The sequence below is a fragment of the Amblyomma mixtum genome, chromosome 3 (genome assembly GCF_055824585.1).
Source record: "Amblyomma mixtum isolate Tamu chromosome 3, ASM5582458v1, whole genome shotgun sequence".
In the NCBI taxonomy this organism is placed as follows: Eukaryota; Metazoa; Arthropoda; class Arachnida; order Ixodida; family Ixodidae; genus Amblyomma; species Amblyomma mixtum.
The window spans coordinates 401070583-401078103 of record NC_143014.1 but is presented as its reverse complement, the minus strand read 5'-3'; the positions used below and the strand labels follow the sequence as shown (position 1 = coordinate 401078103).

Below are 7521 nucleotides of genomic sequence, written 5' to 3'. Positions count from 1 at the left end.
TAGGCAAAGACTACAAAGCAAAAAAGCAGCGAACCGGAGATCTCCTTGTAGAAATAAACACAAAAGAACAAAGCAACAAACTGATGTCATTACAGAATCTTGGAGAAATGAGTGTACAGGTAACTCCGCACCGCACCCTGAACCAATCAAAGGGCGTCATATCTCAATATGAACTCCTACACAGTACCGATGCGGAAATGGAAGAAGAACTAGCTGAACAAGGAGTAATAGCAGCCCGACGAATAACCATCCGGAGAAACATTGCTGAAATCAAGACAAAACACATTGTCCTAACTTTCAATAGCACAACTCTGCCTGGTTCCATCCACGCCGCATACCTCCATTGTAAAGTCCGCCCATACATACCGAATCCGAGACGATGTTTCAAATGCCAGCGCTTTGGACAAAGCATGTTGGCTTGCCGGGGTAAAGGCAATTGTGTCACATGCGCAGAACACGCACATACCGAGGAAAGATGCGAACGCACACCGAAATGCATCAACTGCAACGGCGCACATGGCGCGTACTCCAGGTCGTGCCCAGTCTGGAAAATAGAAAAAACAAATTATAACTTTGAAGACCACAGAAAACCTGTCCTACCTTGAGGCAAAAAAACTTCTCTTTCCAACAGAAAGGGACATACTGTGAAGAGATGACGCGGGGACCGCCGCCGCCTTCAGTTTCTGTCGGCACACAGGTCGATCCGGTGGACCTGATGTCGACACCCAAGTCCCCACCACAGAAGTCGGTGGCACAGTTCACAGGGCTGACAATTTCGCGAGAGGACCACGCGATCATCGCCGGAGGCCCTCAGGCCCCTCTTTCAGCAGTGGCATCCTCGGCGACAGACACCCAGAACAGCTGTACTGAACTGGACCTGTCGCCCCACCCCTCTAAGAAAACAACTGCTGGCCCAAGAGACCCTGTCGCTGGAGCAGGGCCTGGTTCAGCGGTGCCAACAAAAAAGACGAATGCAAAGGCCACGGGCCATCGCAACCAAGAAGCATCCTCCAAGTCCACCGTGGAGGATATGGATGTCAGCGAAAGTCCGCCGACATCTAAAACTCACACATCTGCGGCGTCTCCGCGAAAATCCGGCGTCATGAAAGTGGCGATGGATTCAACTCCTGGTTCGCCACCGCTGCAGCAGCGGCGAGACTCCCTAGAGAAAAAAGGGAAACCAAGAATCACTGCTCCTGAGAATAAATAACTTTCCCCAATCCCCAGCTTATCACAATGGCGTATCTAATACAATGGAACTGTAGAGGTTTACACAGAAACTACACAGACATAACCGATATGCTCAAAACAATGGCACCTACAGCTGTGTGCCTGCAGGAAACGAACCGTGGGCCACAGCACACAAACATCTTAAAAAAATATAATATTTTCCGGAAAGACCGAGTGCAAGCTAGCCGACTCTCAGGAGGCGTTGCTATCCTTACACAAAGCGACGTCCCTGCAAAAGAGGTATCATTAAAGACGAATTTAGAAGCGGTCCCGGTAAACGTCATTAGCCATAAAACGATAACAATATGCTCTGTGTACGTACCACCACACAACACAATTGCCATGCATGATCTAGAAGAACTTCTGGAACAGTTGCCTGAGCCATATGTGATAATTGGGGATATTAACGCACACTCCTCATTCTGGGGAAGTGAGCATACTGAATCCAGGGGTCAGCTCATCGAGAATTTTATTCTTTCGAATAACATATGTTTAACAAATACGCGAAAAGCCACGTACTGCTGCCCCAGTTCTGGAAAAATGACCTGCCTCGATTTAGCATTTGCATCTCCATCGGTTTTTAGTGATTTTATTTGGGATGTATTAGACGACCCTCGGGGAAGTGATCACTTACCTACGGTTTTAAAGCTAATATCAGCATTCATCCTCCCTACGAAACCACGGCGATGGAAAATTCACCTCGCCGATTGGCCACTTTTCAGAACAAAGGCCACACTGGAAAAAGAATATGCCAAAACCCTTATGAGAGAAGAAATGAGTGAAAAAATTGTCACATGCTTAATATCTGCAGCAACAGAAGCAACCCCACAAACGTCTGAAATTGCATGAAAAACACAAAGTTTGGTGGTCAAATCAATGCTCATTGGCTAAAAAGCAGTAAAACAAGGCTTGTGGCAACCTTCGCAGATAACCCACTGCAGGAAACTTGCTCATCTTCAAAAGGACTAGAGCAAAAGCACGATTAATTAGACGCAACGCAGAAAGGGCATCATGGCAACAGTACATATCCTCCATAAACCGCTCAATGTCATAAAAGAAAATGTGGGAGCAGGTGCGGAAATTCACAGGAAATTTTGCTCCGTTCACATTTCCAATGCTAACACCCGGTACTCAAACAACATTAGAAGAGCAGGCCAACATATTGGGTGAGCATTTTTATACACTTTCAAGTTTATCTAACTACACACACACATTTCAAAAGCACAAAACAATGGTAGAAACACAAAAACTTCCCTTTGGAACATGCATACATGAAGACTACGATCAGCTTATTACCATGCCGGAACTAAATACAGTACTAACATCCGGTAAAATGACAGCACCAGGCCCAGATACTATTTATTATGTCATGCTTGCTCACCTCTCTGAGACTGTCATAGACGCTCTCCTAAAAAGTTTCAATAAAATATGGATGAGTGGAGAAATCCCCCAAGCATGGAAAGAAGCAATCATAGTACCCTTCCTAAAACGTGGCAAACCCCCCACTAGTCCCACCAGTTACAGGCCAATAGCACTCACTAGCGGTATAGCAAAATCGTTCGAAAGCATTCTAAACATCAGACTAACCTTCATACTTCAGTCCCGGCAACTTTTAGATATACACCAGGCGGGTTTAAAAAGACATGTTCCACAACCGACCACCATGTTCGCTTTGAGAGCACAGTCCGGGAATTGTTCATCCCCAACCAACACTGTATCGGGGTCTTCTTCGACCTGGAGAAGGCTTACGATGCCACGTGGACGTTCGGTATCCTCCGTAACCTAGCGGACCTAGGTATCCGCGGCAGGATGCTGAGCTGTTTGAGCGACTTCCTGACCATCCGCACGTTCAGAGTTCTCCTAGGCGCAACCTTCTCCAACGCTTTTATTCAAGAAACTGGTGTACCCCAGGTGTGCGTCCTCAGCACGACCGTATTTGTCATCAAAATAAACTTCATAGGAAAAGTAATCCCAAAATCCATAATGTACTCAGTTAATGTTGATGATCTCCAAATAGCATGCATGTCTTCCAGCATACCTACTTGTGAGCGACAGATACAAATAACAATAAATAAACTGGCTACCTGGGCAGATAGAAACGGATTTAGATTTTCTCCTCATAAAACAGTAGCGGTTCTGTTCTCTTTGAGACGACGCCTACAAGCCGACCCCACACTATATCTAAACCAAACCCCATTACCTGTCAAACAAGAGCATAAATTTCTAGGGGTAACTTTCGATAAAAAGCTCACTTTCTCGCCATATATAAACAGCTTAAAGAAAAAAGCTTCCCAGGCCCTCAATGTGCTGAAACTACTGTCAAGAAAACGCTGGAGTTCTGATAAGGCATGCCTGTTACATATATATCGTTCTCTGGTTCGCTCTAAGTTAGACTATGGGTCCATAGTATATGGCTCAGCAAGACCGTCCAGCATAAAGCGACTGGATCCTATCCACAATCTTGGTTTAAGGTTGTCTTCCGGTGCTTACAGAACTTCCCCAATAGCAAGTCTGTATGTGGAAACTAATGAACCTTCCTTAGAAGATCGAAGAACTGTACTAGCTTGTGCATGCATCCTCAAAATCCTTTCTAAGTCCAAACATCTCTGTTACCCAATTGTCACGAAATGCCCATATCGAATACCATTCAACAACGAGCCTCACAAAATTAAGCCGTTGCTCTTGCGCTTTGAGGAAAAATGCCAAGGTCTGAACATACTAAATGAAATTAAAAGTATTGCCCCAAGACACGACGCGCTATCACCGTGTTACCCTCACCCCACGGTGTGTGACATCACACTAACACGCCTCGGTAAAACCTGCACACCACGTGATCATAGAATACAAGAATATCTATCACTACAAGGAAAATACAGAAATTATACTGCATTTTATACTGATAATAAGGGAGTAATTACTCACTGACGTCCACCCGAGCGCAGCCATACGGCTACAAAGGAAAGCTATACACCTTTCTCTGAAACTTCGTAGTTAAAGAAAAATTCGTCCTGGTCCGGGGATCGAACCCGGGACCACCGCTTCACCGGAGCAGTCGCTCTACCAATTGAGCTAACCAGGACGGCAAGCTTATGGTAGGGCGAGAGCGAATTGATCAATAACTCCAAGTGGGAACAGTGTTGACCAAATGTTTAGGGGAATCCCAGAAGGTGGTAATGAGTAATTACTCCCTTATTACAAATCTACTCCACCTTGGGGTTTCCCCTAAACGTTTGGTCAATTTCATACTGATAGGTCAAATACTCATGCTCATGTAGGAAGCGCAGTAATACAAGGAAAAAATAAAAAATGCAGTACGACTACCCTCATATGCTACAGTTTTCACCACTGAGGTTATGCCATTTGTGTTGCGGTACAGAAAATAACAAATGAAAACATCAAAAACAGCATGATTTATACAGATTCACTGAGCGTCCTTACAGCACTAAACTCCAAAAATGCCCCGGAGCCACTGATAGGAAGCATCATACACAATATAGTAAAGGTCACAACACAAAAACATGTTATATAATTCTGCTGGGTTCCCAGTCATGTTGGCATTAGAGACAATGAGAGAGCCGACATGTGTGCTGCACAAGCCAGAACAATGAAAATAAAACATCTGAATTTGCCTCCGAGGTATTACATGAAGTTAGTACGTAGCAAACTAAGAGTTAAATGGCAAGCTTCTTGGGAAAATGAAGGAAAGAACAAGCTGCATACTGTAAAGCCCATTTTAAAAGAATGGAAATCATGCCGCCATAAAGAGCGTTTTATCGAAGTTATTTTATGTCGTTTACATATAGGTCACACACACATCATCCATAGCTTCTTGTTAACAAAAAAGACAAACCCGTGTGTGAAATGTGTGGTAAGGAGCTCAAAGTTAATCACATTTTAATTTCTTGTACGCATCTCGAAGAACTTAGAAAAAATTCTTTACTGTATTTTACAATGAACACATTCCATTTCATCCCGCATTGCTTTTAGGCGAGAAAACACTCGTCGAGTTTTCGCTCGTGTGTAAGTTTCTAAAGAAAGCGAATGTTTTAAATCTAATATAATGTAACATCTATAGACTTAATATAACACCATCTAACCTTGTGTTTGGCGCATGATAGCCACAGTTGCTTATGCGCCATAAAACTCCATATAACTAACTAACATTTATCGAACACGTCTCAGCTAAAAGCTACAGCAGACAGCCTTTTGATGTCATTTAGCAATTGTTCGGAACGGTTCCGTTTTACTGTGGAAATTCCGAGAGACAAAGCCCTTGAATTTTAAACTTACCAATTATGTTTAGCCACGACCATCATGAATGCTGGGTGTACACGCCGAGGTCAAGAAATTCACTTCTGCCTTTCCATTCGCAGCACTCCAAGCTGATAAAGTGAGGTGCGGTGGCGTGCTGCTTCAAGTCAGCCTTGTCTGCCTTGTGAGCCTATGATAGCTGTTTCTTTTGCCACATAGGTCGAGAAGCTGGTTAAATCGGACAACCCGAAGGCTGTGGTGCAAGCTGCAGCAGAATAGCTTTTAAAGAAGACCAAGTACTTTTATTCTGATCCATGCGAGCTGGAGCACCCATCCTAGAAGAGCAAAAAGTATGAGATTATGCCCTACCAACGCAAAGTCTCGCATAATATGACGAGAATTCCCTCAAAAGTATGGCGTAAAGCTATTATTCTCTGCGCCGAGCAAGCTGTGGCAGCTATGCAGATTTGTAGATGAATGGCCACGTCGCCGCGCTGATTCACGAAAGAAGCACTAACATGTGTATGTTACCTACCACACAGGTGTCTGCCAGAGGCCAGTCATCGGTGGTAGTCTATATCGGCCAGATCGGCCGGTGTATTAATGAACGCCTCAGGGAGCACGCACGTTCCTTTGGAACAGGCAGTGGTTCGAACCTAGCCCTCCATTGTAAGAAATGCACAGGCTGCTCCCCTGCACTGCACAAAACTACTATCGAAGTACGCGAAAAAAAAACAGGCTCAGCGAGAGATATTGGAAGCCTCGCTCATTTACTGCATGGGTGGAAAGTGCGTCATCGGTACCTCAGTGACATTGCTGCAGTAGGAGTTGCGTTTATGTGCAAGTAAGGTTAGTGGTTCGGCCATGCTCCTTATTGTCCTGTGTAGTGGTATGCACACGTGGCATCAATCCTTTCATTAGATGTTCGTTGTCCAGGATTTTATTTTTATCTTTGGCGATTTCATTGCGCTTCATTGCTGTATGAAACTGCGCAGGCAGTCATGCCAACGGAGCAGAGGTTCAGAATAAACACAGTTCCGAGTGCCGTTTGTCCCGTCTGTAGTGATGTTGCGATGTAGCACGATTAACAATAATAACAGACTACCAGAGGGCGCTACCTTTGTGTTGTGTTGTATATATATAAAGCACGGAATAAAGAGTGCGGGGACAGTCCCGTGTGAGCGGACCCAGGCGCTGCCTCGTTCTTCGCGGACCCCTACATGGTGTCAGAAGTGGTGTCCCTGTTATCGTGCCCATGCCCGGGGACGACGAGTTTAATCATGAACGACAAGCACCCACTAGCCTGTGATGTGCACACCACACTGGTGAGGGATTTTTGGAACGCGGCGTGTCGGCAGTGGTTCGTCGAACAGCGGAGTGCCGTACGTGCCAGCCCCGCGTTGCGCGTGGGCGCGTGTGAGTGGTGTGCGCGAGGCAGGCACGAGGAGCATAGAGCTACGTGTCAGCAAACCGAGGTGTTGAGGAAGACACCTCAGCACAAGTCTGGTCGTTCAAGCGTGGAAGTGGCAGCGGTCGGACGTTGGGTTCGAGCTGCCAATGACTTCCCTTGAATAATCGACTGACGATCATTAAGCCTCAATCAAGCGTGGAGGTGGCAGCCATCAGACTTCGGGTCTGTGCTGCCGTGGACCTCCCTTGAATCAACGACGCAGGCCTACTACGATCGCCACTTTGCTGGCGCGGCTTCCTGGGATAGGCTGCACATGCCTACGGTGTTTGCGGAACGCCGTTGACAGGACCCGGCTACAGTTCTCCTGCTGCAGCTGCCCAGTTCTTGGGGGCCACCGACAAGAGTTCGTCAGCGTCTCCCGTGTCATCTCCGTTCATCTCCTGGCTCTCACCACCGCCTCCCAGGGCGCAACGCCAGCGACGCATCGCAACTCGCCAACCCGCGTCTGTGCTACCTGCAAGGCATTCCCGCACCACCTGGGACGCTTTGTAGCCGGTGAACTCTCTCTCCTTTTTATCTGTTGTGTTTTACGCGTGCCTAGTGTGTGTTTTCCTTAGTGTTTTCGTTCC

At 46.2% G+C, this 7521-nt stretch overlaps 1 non-coding gene across 1 annotated transcript; it reads right to left on the bottom strand.

Moving 5' to 3' along the window:
* Positions 1–4235: 4235 nt before the first annotated feature.
* Positions 4236–4309, bottom strand: TRNAT-GGU (transfer RNA threonine (anticodon GGU)). The gene has a single exon. It is a non-coding gene; the product is annotated as a tRNA-Thr (tRNA).
* Between the last annotated feature and the right edge of the window lie 3212 nt (positions 4310–7521).